Source organism: Mus caroli, unplaced genomic scaffold (genome assembly GCF_978045245.1).
Source record: "Mus caroli unplaced genomic scaffold, Mus_caroli_1 scaffold_12, whole genome shotgun sequence".
Classification (NCBI taxonomy): Eukaryota; Metazoa; Chordata; class Mammalia; order Rodentia; family Muridae; genus Mus; species Mus caroli.
The window spans coordinates 4,246,811-4,263,000 of record NW_028227267.1 but is presented as its reverse complement, the minus strand read 5'-3'; the positions used below and the strand labels follow the sequence as shown (position 1 = coordinate 4,263,000).

At 40.4% G+C, this 16,190-nt stretch overlaps 1 pseudogene; it reads right to left on the bottom strand.

Annotated features, from left to right (window-relative positions):
* Positions 1-14,235: 14,235 nt before the first annotated feature.
* LOC110309638 (histone deacetylase 1 pseudogene) lies at positions 14,236-15,641 on the bottom strand (annotated as a pseudogene).
* Positions 15,642-16,190: the final 549 nt, after the last annotated feature.

Here is a 16,190-nt window from a genome sequence, read left to right as displayed (position 1 = left end):
GGATATAGTGGTCGTTGGCTTGGCAGCGTAGGTCATGGGTCCCATTGTTAGCGCCTAGGTATGGAATGTCCTGGTACTAACAGTTTCTGTATCTTATACCAGGGTTCAGGGAACACTCAGAGACAGGCCTTGTGAGACTTCACTATACAAGTTTAGAAATGTGTGGGGTGTCTCTTCAGTGTGGAAGAACACAGAGGGCCAAAAAGAGACTCTCACTATTAGAAAGATATAAAAAAGAGGTCCTGCTTGGCACAAAATGCACTAGACTGGGCTTCTTTCATGACTATTCTTTAGCACATTCAGTGTATGCTATGCCCTGTCACAATGCAGCTCTTTCAGTTTCTGATCTGGAAGACTGTCAAAACAAGATTGTAAGCATGCCTCTGCTACTGAGCCATTAGAATCATTTCTCTTGAGAGTGCCATTTTTTAGAGTAATGTATCCATTTCTATTTTACATTCTCCCTACTCTATGGAAAGATGGATGTAAATGGGCAGATGATAGTGATACCCCTGCTGCTGCCTGGAGCAGGTTTAGGTCTGCACACTTATTGCTTTTTAAGGCTTTGTTTTCAGCCTCGTGTGGTGGTGCACACACACAAGAAACTCTGAAATACCAGACCAAGAGCTACCTGGTGACACCTTCTCTCAAAACATACAGTGACAGCTGCTGTCTAGCCTTACACTTTCCACTTGTCAGTAGAACAAGGGCATCTTATATATCAAGGAAATCATCTAGATATCATTCCAGCAAACTACAGACCAAGGGTGGAAGCCCTCCCAGTGAGAACACAGACTTACCTGTCCTTATGCCTTTGACTGCTTTTGAGCCACAATGGCAGGACTGAAGAGTTGCAACAGAAGACCCACCTTGATATCTTGTCAGCTTTGCCATTGTTCAGGCTGTCCGTATGGAGAAATACTTACATTGTTTCACTTTGAATTTGTTTACATTGTATTTGCAAGAGACACAGGACAGAACACCTTTATCAGTGTTTACATCTTTTTTTTTGTTTTCTTCCAGGACAGCTCATACCTTGGTGCTTTCTCAGACCACCAAGGGTACTGACAGATTTTTTTTTTTTTCATATGTTTTCCAAGAATTCTCTGGTTTTTTTTTTAATTAGGTATTTTCTTCATTTACATTTCAAATGCTATCTCAAAAATTTCCTATACTCTCCCCCCCATCCCCCGCTCCCCTACCCACCCACTCCCACTTCTTGGCCCTGGTGTTCCCCTGTACTGGGGCATATAAAGTTTGCAAGACCAAGGGGCCTCTCTTTCAAATGATGGCTGACTAGACCATCTTCTGCTACATATGCAGCTAGAGACAGGAGCTCTGGGGGTGTCTGGGAGTTCTGGTTAGTTCATATTGTTGTTCCACCTATAGGGTTGCAGACCCCTTCAGCTCCTTGGGTACTTTCTCTAGCTCCTCCATTGGGGGTCCTGTGATCCATCCAATAGTTGACTGTGAGCATCCACTTCTGTGTTTGCCAGGCACTGGCATAGCCTCACAAGAGACAGCTATATCAGGGTCCTTTCAGAAAAATCTTGCTGACATATACAATAGTGTCTGCATTTGGTGGCTGATTATGGGATGAATCCCCAGGTGGGGCAGTCTCTGGATGATCCATCCTTTCGTCTCAGCTCCAAATTTTGTCTCTGTAACTCCTTCCATGGGTGTTTTGTTCCCAATTCTAAGAAGAGCCGAAGTGTCCACACTTTGGTCTTCATTCTTCTTGAGTTTCATGTGTTTTGCAAATTGTATCTTGTATATTCTAAGTTTCTGGGCTAATATCCACTTATCAGAGAGTACATATCATGTGAGTTCTTTTGTGATTGAGTTACCACACTCAGGATGATAACCTCCAGATCCATCCATTTGCCTAAGAATTTCATAAATTCATTCTTTTTAATAGCTGAGTAGTACTCCATTGTGTAAATGTACCACATTTTCAGTATCCATTACTCTGTTGAGAGACATCTGGGTTCTTTCCAGCTTCTGGCTATTTATTATAAATAAGGCTGCTATGACCATAGTGGAGCATGTGTCCTTATTACCAGTTGGAACATCTTCTGTGTATATGCCCAGGAGAGGTATTGCTGGATCCTCTGGTAGTACTTTGTCCAATTTTCTGAGGAACCACCAGACTGATTTCCATAGTGGTGTACAAGCTTGCAATCCCACTATCAATGGAGGTCCTCTTTCTCCACATCCTTGACAGCATCTGCTGTCACCTGAATTTTGGATCTTAGCCATTCTGACTGGCATGAGGTGGAATCTCAGGGTTGTTTTGATTTGCATTTCCCTGATGATTAAGGATGTTGAACATTTTTTCAGGTGCTTCTCAGCCAATTGGTATTCCTCAGATGAGAATTCTTTGTTTAATTTTAGCCCCAATTTTAATGGGAGTATTTGGATTTCTTGAGTCCACCTTCTTGAGTTCTTTATATATATTGGATATTAGTCCGCTATCTGATTTAGGATTGGTAAAGATCCTTTCCCAATCTGTTGTTGGATTTTTGTCTTATTGACAGTGTCTTTTGTCTTACAGAAACTGCAATTTTATGAGGTCCCATTTGTCGATTCTTGATCTTACAAGCCATTACTGTTCTTTTCAGGAATTTTTCCCCTGTGCCCATATCTTCGAGGCATTTCCCCACTTTCTCCTCTATAAGTTTCCCTGTCTCTGGTTTTATGTGGAGTTCCTTGATCAACTTAGATTTGTCCTTAGTACAAGGAGATAGGAATGGATCAATTCGCATTCTTCTACATGATAACCGCCAGTTGTGCTTGCACCATTTGTTGAAAATGCTGTCTTTTTTCCACTGGATGGTTTTTGCTCCCTTGTTAAAGATCAAGTGACATAGGTGTGTAGATTCATTTCTGGGTCTTCAATTCTATTCCATTGGTCTACTTGTCTGTCACTATACCAGTACCATGCAGTTTTTTTCACAATTGCTCTGCAGTACAGCTTTAGGTTGGGCATGGTGATTCCCCCAGAGGTTCTTTTATCCTTGAGAAAAGTTGTTGCTATCCTAGTTTTTTTTGTTATTCCAGATGAATTGACAGATTGCCCTTTCTAATTCATTGAAGAATTGAGTTGGAATTTTGATGGGGATTGCATTGAATCTGTAGATTGCTTTTGGCAAGATAGCCATTTTTACTATATTGATCCTGCCAATCCATGAGCTTGGGAGATCTTTCCATCTTCTGAGATCTTCTTTGATTTCTTTCTTCAGAGACTTGAAGTTCTTATCATGCAGATCTTTCACTTCCTTAGTTAGAGTCACGCCAAGGTATTTTATAATATTTGTGACTATTGTGAAGGGTGTTGTTTCTGAATTTCATTCTCAGCTTGTTTATCCTTTGTGTAGAGAAAGGCCATTGCTTTGTTTGAGTTAATTTTATATCCAGCTACTTCACTGAAGCTGTTTATCAGGTTTAGGAGTTCTCTGGTGGAATTTTTAGGGTCACTTATATACAACATCATACCATCTGCAAATAGTGATATTTTGACTTCTTCCTTTCCAACTTTTATCCCTTGATCTCCTTTTGTTCAGGAATTGCTCTGGCTAGGACTTCAAGTACTATATTGAATAGGTAGGGAGAAAGTGACAGCCTTGTCTAGTCCCTGATTTTAGTGGGATTGCTTCCAGCTTCTCACCATTTACTTTGATATTGGCTACTGGTTTGCTGTAGATTGCTTTTATCATGTTTATGTATGGGCCTTGAATTCCTGATCTTTCCAAGACTTTTATCATGAATGGGTGTTGAATTTTGTCAAATGTTTTCTCCGCATCTAAGGAGATGATCATGTGGTTTTTGTCTTTGAGTTTGTTTATATAGTGGATTATGTTGATAGATTTCCATATATCAAACCATCCCTGTATCCCTGGAATGAAACCTACTTGGTCAGGATGGATGATTGTTTTTATGTGTTCTTGGATTCGGTGAGCGAGAATTTTATTGAGTATTTTTGCATTGATATTCATAAGGGAAATTAGTCTGAATTTCTCTATCTTTGTTGGGTCTTTCTGTGGTTTAGGTATGAGAGTAATTGTGGCTTCATAGAACGAGTTGGGTAGAGTACATTCTGCTTCTATTTTGTGGAATAGTTTGTCAAGAACTGGAATTAGATCTTCTTTGACGGTCTGATAGAACTCTGCACTAAACCCATCTGGTCCTGGGCTTTTTTTTTTTTTTTGGTTGGGACTGCTTCTATTTCTTTAGGGGATATAGGACTGTTTAGGTCATTAACCTGATCCTGATTTAACTTTGGTACCTGGTATCTGTCTAGAAATTTGTCCATTTCATCCAGGTTCTCCAGTTTTGTTGAATATAGCCTTTTGTAGAAGGATCTGATGATGTTTTGGATTTCTTCAGGATCTGTTGTTATGTCTCCTTTTTCATTTCTGATTTTGTTAATTAGGATGCTGTCCCTTTGCTCTCTAGTGAGTCTGGCTAAGGGTTTATCTATCTTGTTGATTTTTCTCAAAGAACCAGCTCCTCTATTGGTTGATTCTTTGAATATTTCTTGTTTCCACTTGGTTGATTTTACCCCTGAGTTTGATTATTTCCTGCTGTCTACTCCTCTTGGGTGAGTTTGCTTCCTTTTGTTCTAGAGATTTTAGGTGTGTTGTCAAGCTGCTAGTTTGTGCTCTCTCTAGCTTCTTTTTGGAGGCACTGAGAGCTATGCATTTTCCTCATAAATGCTTTCATTGTTTCCCCTAACTTTGGGTATGTTGTGGCTTCATTTTCATTAAATTCTAAAAAATCTTTAATTTCTTTCTTTATTCCTTCCTTGACCAAGGTTTCATTGAGGAGTATGATGTTCAGTTTCCATGTGAATGTTGGCTTTCTATAATTTATGTTGTTATTGAACGTCAACCTTAGTACATGGTGATCTGAGAGGATGCATGAGACAATTTCAATATTTTTATATCTGTTGAGGCCTGTTTTGTCACCAATTATATGATCAGTTTTGGAGAAGGTACCATGAGGTGCTGAGAAGAAGGTATATCCTTTTGTTTTAGGATACAAATGTTCTGTAGTTATTTGTTAGATCCATTTGTTTCATAACTTCTGTTAGTTTCACTGTGTCTCTGTTTAGTTTCTGTTTCCATGATCTGTCCATTGATGAAAGTGGGGTATTGAAGTCTCCCACTATTATTGTGTGAGGGACAATGTGTGCTTTGAGCTTTACTAAGGTTTCTTTAATGAATGTGGCTGCCCTTGCATTTGGAGCATAGATATTCAGAATTGAGAGTTCCTCTTGGAAGATTTGAACTTTGATGAGTATGAAGTGCCCCTCCTTGTCTTTTTCGATAACTTTAGGTTGAAAGTTGAATTTATTCTATATTAGAATGGCTACTCCAGATTGTTTCTACAGACTATTTGCTTGGAAAATTGTTTTCCAGCCTTTCACTCTGAGGTTGTGTCTGTCTTTTTCCCTGAGATGGGCTTCCTGTAAGCAGCAGAATGTTCGGTCCTGTTTGTATAGCCAGTCTGTTAGTCTATATCTTTTTATTGGGGAATTAAGTCCATTGATATTAAGAAATAATAAGGAAAAGTAATTGTTGCTTCCTATTATTTTTGTTGTTAGATTTGGCATTCTGTTCTTTTGGCTGTCATTTTTAGGTTTGTTGAAGGATTACTTTCTTGCTTTTTCTAGGGTGTAGTTTTGATCCTTGTATTTTTTTTTTTCTGTTATTATCCTTTGAAGGGCTGGATTCATGGAAAGATAATGTGTGAATTTGATTTTGTCATGGAATACTTTGGTTTCTCCATCTATGGTAATTGAGAGTTTGGTCGGGTATAGTAGCCTGGGCTGGCATTTGTTTTCTCTTAGTGTCTGTATAACATCTGTCCAGGATCTTCTGGCTTTCGTAGTCTCTGGTGAGAAGTCTGGTGTAATTCTAATAGGGCTGCCTTTATTTGTTACTTGATCTTTTTCCCTTACTGCTTTTAATATTCTTTCTTTATTTAGTGCATTTGTTGTTTTTATTATTATGTGTCAGAAAGAATTTCTTTTCTGGCCCAGTGTATTTGGAGTTCTGTAGGCTTGTTGAATGTTCATGGGCATCTCTTTCTTTAGGTTTGGAAAGTTTTCTTCTATAATTTTGTTTAAGATATTTGCTGGCCGTTTAAGTTGAAAATCTTCATCATTATCTACTCCTATTATCCGTAGGTTTAGTCTTCTCATTGTGTGCTGGATTTCCTGGATGTTTTGAGTTAGGATCTTTTCACATTTTTCATTTTCTTTAATTGTTGTGCCCATGTTCTCTATGGAATCTTCTACACCTGAGATTCTCTCTTCCATCTCTTGTATTCTGTTGTTGATGCTCACATCTATGGTTCCAGATTTCTTTCCTAGGGTTTCTATCTCCAGCATTGACTCACTTTCTGTTTTCTTTATTGTTTCTACTTCCATTTTTAGGTCTTGTATGGTTTTGTTCAATTCCATCACTTGTTTGGTTGTGTTTTCCTTTTTTTCTTTAAGGACTTCTATCTTTTTAGCAGTGTTCTCCTGTATTTCTTTAAGTGAGTTATTAAAGTCCTTCTTGATGTCCTCTACCATCATCATGAGATTATGCTTTTAATCTGGGTCTAGCTTTTCAGGTGTGTTGGTGTATCCAGGACTGGATGAGGTGGGAGTTCTGGGTTCTGATGATGATGAGTGGTCTTGGTTTCTGTTAGTAAGATTCTTACATTTTTCTTTTGCCATCTGGTAATCTCTGGAGTTAGTTGTTATAGTTGTCTCTGGTTGGAGCTTGTTCCTCCCGTTATTCTGTCAGCCTCTGTCAGCAGACCTGGGAGACTAGATCTCTCCTGAGTTTCAGTGGTCAGAGTACTCTCTGCAGGCAAGCTCTCCACTTGCAGGGAAGGTGCACAGATATCTGGCATTCAGACCTTCCTCCTGGCCCACGATGAAGGCAGAAACAGGGCCTGTCCCAAAAGCTGTGAGGGTTCTGTATTCCACACTCTCACCTGGGCAGACTAGTCTCTGAGGGATCTGGGAACCAAGATGGTTCCTCCAGGTGCTATGGCAAAGCCCTCCCGGGCAGGGAGGACACCTCTCCTCTGGCAGGGAAGGTGCTCTGATGTCTGGAGCCCGAAATGGGGTCTGCCTCAGAAGCTGTGTTGCTTCTGCCTGTTCCAGAAGCTGTGTAACTTCTGTAGTCCACACTCTCACCAGTGTAGACTAGTCTCTGAGGGATCCGGGAATCCCAATGTTTACATCTTTATCTTCCACAGGGACACACTAAAAGGAGACTTCACAAAGCTAAATGTTTTGTTCTTCCTTCCTTCCTTCCTTCCTTCCTTCCTTCCTTCCTTCCTTCCTTCCTCCCTCCCTCCCTCCCTCCCTCCCTCCCTCCCTCCCTCCCTCAGTCTCTCTCTCTCTTTCTGCTACTAACTGAAATAGGTAGTTCTTGCTTAATTCTCTTTCTTTTACAAGGCTAAGTTCAAACAGCAGGAGTGCCTTCAAACACATAGAGCCCTGTGGGCAGCTTGATACTAGGTGAGTTTGAATACTGAGCTCACACTAGCAGCCTTAGGAACCGTGGGACTAAGATCCAGGTGTTCTAAGTTCCCATGGTTTTGCTTTCTAGTCCAGTTTCTACCACAGTCCTCACGGAAACAACTTTATATTGTTCTTTCTTTTTCTTTTCTTTTTTTTCATTTTTTTAGTTAGATATTTTATTTATTTACATTTCAAATGTTACCTCCTTTCCCAGTTTACCCTCTACAAACCCCTTATCCCATCCTCTTACTTTGCTTCCATGAAGGAGCTCCTACCCACCCACCCATTCCCACCTCACTGGCCTAGTATTCCTCTACACTGGGGCAATACGCCTTCACAGGAGCAAGGGCCTCCCCTCCCATTGATGCCAGATAAGGCCCCTTTAGCTCTTTCCATCTGTATTGGTTAGGGTTTTACTGCTGTGAACAGACACCATGACCAAGGCAAGTCTTATAAAAAACAACATTTAATTGGGGCTGGCTTACAGATTCAGAGGTTCAGTCCATTACCATCAAGGTGGGGAGCATGACAGCATCCAGGCAGGCACGGTGCAGGAGGAGCTGAGAGTTCTACATCTTCATCCAAAGGCTGCTAGTGGAAGACTGACTTTCAGGAAATTAGGGTGAGGATCTTAAGCCCATACCCACAGTGACACACCTACTCCAACCAGGTCACACCTATTCCAACAAGGTCACACGTCCAAATGGTGCCACTCCCTGGTCCAAGAATAGACAAACCATCACACTGTTCTTCCCCTAACTCCTCCATTGGGGTACCTGTGCTCAATCTGATGGTTGGCTGAGATCATCCATGTCTGTATTGGTCAGGATCCTGCAGAACCACTCAGGAGACAGCTGAATCAGGCTCCTGTAAGCAAGCACTTCTTGGCATCAGCAATAGTGTCTGGGTATGGTATCTGCATGTGGGATGGATCCCCAGGTGGGGCAGTCTCTGGATGGCCTTTCCTTCAGTCTTTGCTCTACTCTTTGTCCCTGTATTTCCTTTAGATAGGAGCAATTCTGGGTTAAAATTTTGGAGATGGATGATTGGCCCCATCCCTCAACGTGGGGGTGTGTGCATTCCTAACTTCTGGATATGGTCTCCAGAGGTTCTCGCTCCCCCTCTTGAAGCAAATGTCATCCCTGTGGGGTCCTGGGAAGCTCTTGCTTTCCTGGCATCTGGAACTTTCTCTTTGCTACCCCCAGTTCCTCATCCCCCATTGCTACACACCTCTGTTCAGTTTCCTGATCCTCTCTTCCATCTTCTCCCATACCTGATTCTTCTGCTCTCCCCCTCCCACTTCTTTTCCTTCCAAGTCTCTCCCAACCTCTACTTCCCTTGATCATTTTCTTCCCAGTTTAGGTAGGACTGAAGCATTCACTCTTTGTTCTTCCTTCTTCTTAAGTTTCATGTGGTCTGTTAGTTGTATTGTGAGTATTCCATGCTCTTTACGTAATACCCACTTATCAGTGAGTACTTACCATATGTGGTCTTTTATGACTGAGTTACCTCACTCAGCATGATATTTTATATATCCATCCATTTACCTGTGAATTTCATGACATCATTGTTTGGTTTTGATTTTTTAATTAGATATGTTCTTTATTTACATTTCAAATGTTTCCCCTTTCCTGGTTTCCCCTCTGAAAACCCCCTATATCCTCTGCTCTCCTCCTGCTCACCAAAGGACCCAATCCTGCTTCCTGGCCCTGGCATTCATCTACACTGGGGCTTAGAGCCTTCACAGGACTAGGGTCCTCTCCTCCCATTGATGAACGAGTAGGTCATTCTCTGCTACATAAGCAGCTGGAGCCAGGAGTCCCACCATATGTATTCTTTGGTTGGTGGTTTAGTCCCTGGGAGCTCTGGAGTTACTGGTTAGTTCATATTGTTGTTCCTCCTATGTGGCTGCAAAACCCTTCACTTCCTTGGGTACTTTCTCTAGCTCCTTCATTGGGGACCCTGTGCTCAGTTCAATAGATGTCTGTAAGGATCCTCGTCTGTATTTGTCAGGCACTAACAGAGTCTCTCAGGAGAGATCTATTTCAGGCTCCTGTCAGCAAGCACATGTTGGCATCCACAGTAGTGTCTGGGTTTGGTGATTGTTTATGGGATAGATCCTCAAGTGGGGTAGTCTCTGCATGGTCATTCCTTCATTCTCTGCTCCACTCTTTGTCTCTGTAACTCCTCCAATGGGTATTTTATTCCCCCTTCTAAGGAGGATCAAAGTATCCACACTTTGGTCTTCATTCTTGAGTTTCATGTGGTTTGTGAATTGTATCTTGGGTATGCCGAGCTTCTGGGCTAATATCTGCTTATCAGTGAGTACATATCATGTGTGTTCTTTTGTGATTGGGTTACCGAACTCAGGATGATATCCTCCAGATCCATCCATTTGCCTAAAAATTTCATAATTTCATTGTTTTTAATAGCTGAGTAATACTCCATTGTGTAAATGTATCAATTTTTCTGTATCCATTCTTCTGTTCAGGAACATCTGGATTCTTTCCAGCTTCTGGCTTCCTTGGACCCCAACCAGCATAGCAAGGAATAGCTATTGAAAAATCACAGAGGTGTCCAGAGGTTAACCAAATATGTAATTATAAAAAGTTCAGCCTAATAGCACTCAGAGAGTTGTGAATGTTGTAGGATTATTGCCAAGCAGGAAGGTTAGGCTAATGAGGATGGGCCCAGGATCTAGCCAAAAAGAGTAGATGCAATCTCCAAATGAGGCTAGGCCTACCAGCTCCCACTTGGCAGAGCATTAGAGAGGGCATTATGATACCCCTTAGGATGAGACTAGAGACATCAACTAGCTATGGTTCAGTGACCATCTCAGCTTTGCCCAGGGATAGGCAGGTACTGAAGGACACATTAGCAAGAAAAATTCCACTGAGCTAGCTGATGACTAGGCAGAAACCAATGTGGGCAGGAAGGTTAGTATGAATTCTGGACCTTCAAACATAGAGGAGGTTTGTGCTCAAGAAAGAATTCCTTTTTAAGGTCTCAGATGCTTCCAGGGAAGGCTTGGGGGGAGTTCTGAGAGAAGTTCCTTTTCAGTGATGCTGAAATGAGAAGCAGGAGAGTCACAGGATCCCTCAGACCCTATGGAGCAGTGACCAGAAGTTGTCACCACTATACCCATAAGGAAATTGGAAAACCCAAGCAAAGTATATGAGGCAGAGAATGATAAAATGTGACCTGGAAGTTTTTTGTTTAACAAGAACTTCAAAAGTGCTTTGGACACAAAAGGATGAGGATAGCAGCCATCCTAAGTAAGCTCCCTCTGGCTTTGTTAGTGCAAAGTTTCTATCTGTATTCTGTTTACTACTATCAATGCTTATTCATTGGGAAAAAATTTGGAAAGATGTGTATAAAAATATCAGTTGTGTTTGATTGATGGGATCAGAGAAATGCAAATGCCATTTTCTAAAGTTCTTCCAATTAATTACTTTCTTTGAGTTAAAATAGGTCTGATGTCGCATGGCTACCTACATTTTCTAGAAGAGCAAGCAGGCTTAGAGAGATCAAATGTCTAATCCAAGTGTACAGAGAGACCTAAATTCATTAATACTAAGGTAAAGGAAAGTAATACATCTCTCTTCATCCCTATCCTCCTCCTCTGCCTCTTCCTCCTCCTCTGCTTCCTCCCCACCTCCTTATCTTTCTTTTCATTCTTGTCCTTCCCTTTCTCTTCATCTCTCTCCCTTCCTCCCTCACTTTCTCTTTTCTGTTTGGTTTTTTTTTTTTTTTTGGATTATATAGTTATATTATCTGTGTAGTTAGCAATACATAACACAGTATAATAAAGTATTTGAGTCTACTACAAATCTTAAGATCATAAATCTTTGGAACATTGGGAAAATTGTTAGCTTCACAAATAAGGACCAGCTATTTGTTTTTTTGTGTTTAATGCCCACTTGCACTTAAACTGGGACAGATATATTAAGAATGCACCAACTAAGAATTAACACATTTTAGAAGAGTAGGTAGGCTATTCATGGATCTTCCCCACTTGCTCTGATCTCCAGGCCTAATTCTCAGGATTGCCCCTAGTAGTGAAATAGAACACCAGCTGCAACCTCCCTTCTCCCTGTCTACTCCTTCTGTGGATCCCACAGAACATCCTCTCTGGCCTCCACTCCATGCTATTACTGTGTATCCCCCCAACCCCCAACTTGGGCAGACATGCCCTACTCAACCAAAGGCCAAAGCGGTCAGATGACCAGGTAGTCTAGCCTCAGACCTTTTCAGTTCTTTGTTCCCCAAGACCTAATCCTCAGAGTCCCACCTCGTGCTGCAACAGACCATCTCACCCTGGCCTTGCCCTTTCCCCAGCCTCTAACACCAGCAAGCATTCCCATGAATACAGCAGCCAAAGAGGCCAATAAAATTAACAACACATTCTCTGAAAATCCAGAGAGGAAATAGAATCTGTGGAACAAAACACCCACTCAACAAAGACAAACCCAGAAATCAGCACCTAGACCTATGATTACCTCAAACTCAGATGCCTAGATGCCAGCATAAGAACACAATCAGTAACAGCTAGGGAAATATGTCTCCATTACAGCTCAGCTACCCAACCCCTTCAGGCCCTGAATAATCCAACTCAACTGAAGCACAAGAAAAGACCATTACCCAGCAAAACTTTCAATCATTATAGCTGGAGAAAATAATATGTTCCATGATAAATCAAATTTAAACAATGTCTATCTATAATTCCATTGCTACAGAAGATGCTAGAACAAAACCCCCAAACCAAGGTTAACATTAACAATGGAACATAGGAAATGAACAATCTCATACCAGAAAAAAACAAATGAAGGGAAACACGCATACATCCCCCCAACAAAATAATAGGAATTAACAATTATTGGTCATTGATATCTCTCAATGTCAATGGCCTCAATTTTCCAATAAAAAGACACAAACTAGGAGATGGATGTGAAAGATGATCCATCCTTCTGCTACATACAAGAAACATACATCAACATTAAGGATATGCATTGTAGTAATAGACTCAGAGTAAAGGATTTGAAAAAGATATTCCATGCAGAAAGAACTAAGAAGAAAGCTGGTGTAACCATTTTAATACCTAACAAACAGACTTTAAACCAAAATTATTCAAAAGAGGTGTGGAAGGACACCACATACTCATCAAAGGAAAAAGTCATCAAAACTACATTTCAATTTTTGATAGCAGTTCCCCAAACACAAGGGCACCCATTTCTGTAGAAGAAACACTACTACAGCTTAAATCACATATTTCACTTTACACACTGATAGTGGGAGACTTGAATACCCCACTCCCACCAACAGACAGGTCATTTAGACAAAATGCTAAATAGAAGTGCTGGAGCTAACTGCGTTATAAACCAAATGAACCCGACAGATACTTACTGAATATTCTATCCAAACAAAAAGATATCCCTTCTTCTCAGCACCTCACAGAACTTTCTCCAAAACTGACCAGAGAATCAGACACACAGCTAGTCTCAATAGATACAAGAAAATTGAAATAACTCCCTGCATCCTATCAGGCTTAGAGCTCTATATCAACAACAGAAACAACAGAAAGCTTGCAAACTCATGGAAACTGAACAGCTCTCTGCTCACTGAAAAATAGGCCAAGACAGACCGACAGGAATTAAAGACTTCCTAGAATTCAATGAAAATGAAGTCACAGCATACCTGAGCTTATGGACACAGTAAAAACGGTGCTATTTGGGAAGTTCATGACACTATGTGCCCTCATAAAGAGAGTTCGTATACTGGCAACTTAACAGAACACCTGAAAGCTCTAGAACAAAAAGAAGTAAGCACACCCAAGAGGAGATAGACAGCAGGAAATAAACTCAGGGATGAAATCAATAAAATAGAAACAAAGAAAACAATACAAAGTATCAGAAAAAAAAAGTTCTTTAAGAAAATCAAGAAGACAGACAAACACATATCCAAACAAACTAAAAGGTGTAGAGACAATATCTAAATTAACAAATCAGAAATCAAAAGGGGGACACAAAAATATACCAAGGAAATCTAAAAAATATCACTAGGCCATACTTCCAAAATCTGTACTCTATAAAATTGGAAATTCAAAAAATGATGGATAATCTTTTTGGTAGGCACCACTAACTACAGTTAAATCAAGATTAGATAAACGATTTTTAATGGAAATGTGCTGTTTTATTACAAAGAGTCTCATAACATGAAACCATTTAAAAAAGAAAGTTAGACAAACCATCCCTACCTGCAGAAGTAGGCGAGACAGGGCAACATGAGTTGTTTTGCTTGCCTGAGACTCCTGGGAAGCTATACACAGAACTAATAAAAAATGGCTTGTATTACCTTAGCCCAAATAAAGAGTCCCAAAAGACCCAGTCATCCCTTCTAGAAGCTCAGTAAGAACATCTGAGCAGAGATCCTAAGTTGTCACTGAGCACTTCAGGATTTTGCCTTGTGGTTGTTTTCTTTCCATTCATACCTTGCATGGTTCAAAATGAAGACCTGGGACAGGATGGGCAAAGTAATTTTTGGGAAGAGCTCCCCAGCACCACTGCCCCAGACTCTAGTCCCTATTTCCTATTTAGTCTTTGAGAATATTATATTTAATATATTTCATATGAATTAATAGAGAATAGAATAAAATCTAAGAGACTGTGGAAAAATGAGGGACTTGGGGAACAGGTCAGAGCTGCAGATCTTGCTCAGGCCAGCTTGACCGCTTCTTTGATTGTTTTGGCATCTGACTTCTGGCTTCTCCTCTTTGGTTTACCCCTCTTCTGTGACTTCTTTTTCCTCTTCTGGATCTCTCTCTGTTTTATCCTCTGTTTTGACTCTTTTAGCTTTTTTTAATTAGAAAAGTTCTTGTGACCACCTTCATCCTCCTCATCTGAATTGGAAAAGTCTTTCTTTCAGACAATATCCTTGTCAGAGAAGCAGATGGAGATGTGTTCATCAGGATCTTCCTTATCCTCTTTTTCCATTCCCATCTATGATGTCATCTTCAGGTATTACCTGCATTTGGACCCCAGGGGCATGGGAGAGCATTCTCTAGTTCTCAAAAATCAACTGCTTGATGTTTTCCAGGTTTTCATCAGTGTTCTTGTTAGTCATATTGGAAAGACTGTTGTGCTTAAAATATGGTCCAACGTATTCAAAGTAGTCACTATATGGTAGCTCATTAGGAATCTCTGTGTCCAGGGCCAGAGCTGTTTCTTACATCTAGCACAGAGTGTCTTTATGGATGGCCCCTCCTTACAGCATTAACAGAGGCAAGTTGAGACTCTTGACAAACTCCAAACATTGGGCATTCTATCTTTGATGGTCAGATAGAAACAATCTAACTACTTCATGTACCAGGAATCTGAGCCCAATTGTAAGGCCACTGCACTTGGTAGGAACTTCTCCATTACTTTGGATATGATGGGCTTGGAAATGGCTTCATGAGACTCATTATTGGTCTCATCTCATGTTAGTTAACAGAATAGAACTTGCCTTTGACATCCCTAATATTCTGTAGGCCCCCAGTTCCTGGGAAGTACTTTCGGTATTTATAAAAGGACACAGTCATGACGTGGTACAGAAGACCTCTTCTGTGCCATCCCCATAGTGAATTTAAATGTCAATATACAGCACCCTTTGATGACACTTGAACAGTTTCAAGAAGATTGAAATAGTATCACTGATGAAACAGAAGCCAAATGCTTCAGACTTCTTTGTATGACACCTAGTTCACAGCAATGTGCACCTGCTGCACCTGTCAAAGAGCCATCAGTAGACAACCAACAGAACTCAAAGAAGCCATCAAATACTGGACAAAACTCACCAACATTTAATCTCTATATCTTCATGCGATACTCAGACATGTAGTCTGGGCAATATAATGTAAGAATTTAATGTAGTCATCATGGTGGTACTTGGTCTTCTCAGCACTGACTTAGAACTATAGTTGAACAGCAAATTTTGAGTCATGCAGATTCAGTGAGGCTTCCTTGGGTGGCTTTGTCCATAATGGTAATTTCCAAGCATTCCTGTCATAGTAGTAACAGACTTTCCTGCACCAACATGTTCCCTGCCCAGGACGTCTATCAGTCTCCAGATCAAAACACATCAAAACAATAACATATCAAAAAGATTATCCACCATGATCAAATAGGTTTCATTCCAGAATGCAAGGACAGTTCAACATACAAGAATAAGTCAATGTAATTCACCATACACATAAATGGAAAGAAAAAAATACCCATATGACTATCTCATTAGATGCCAAAAAAGCCTTTAACAAAATCCAATATCTCTTCATGATAAATTTCCAGGTGAGATCAGAGATATAAGAGACATACCTCAATGTAATAAAGAAAATTTATAACAAGGCTATAGCCAACATCAAATTAAAAAGAGAGAATCCCAAAACAATTTCACTAAAATCAGGAACAAGACAAGATTGTCTAGTCAATTCAGTACTTGAAGTTTTAGTTGAAGAAATAGAAAACTGAAGGAGATACAAGCTTGAAAGGAATAAGCCAAAGTATCACTATTCACAGATGATATGATACTATATATAAGTGACATCCAAAATTTTACCAGAGAACTCCTCCAAGTTGATAAACATTTTCAGCAAAGTGGCTGGATACAAGATGAACTCACATAAGTCAGTAAC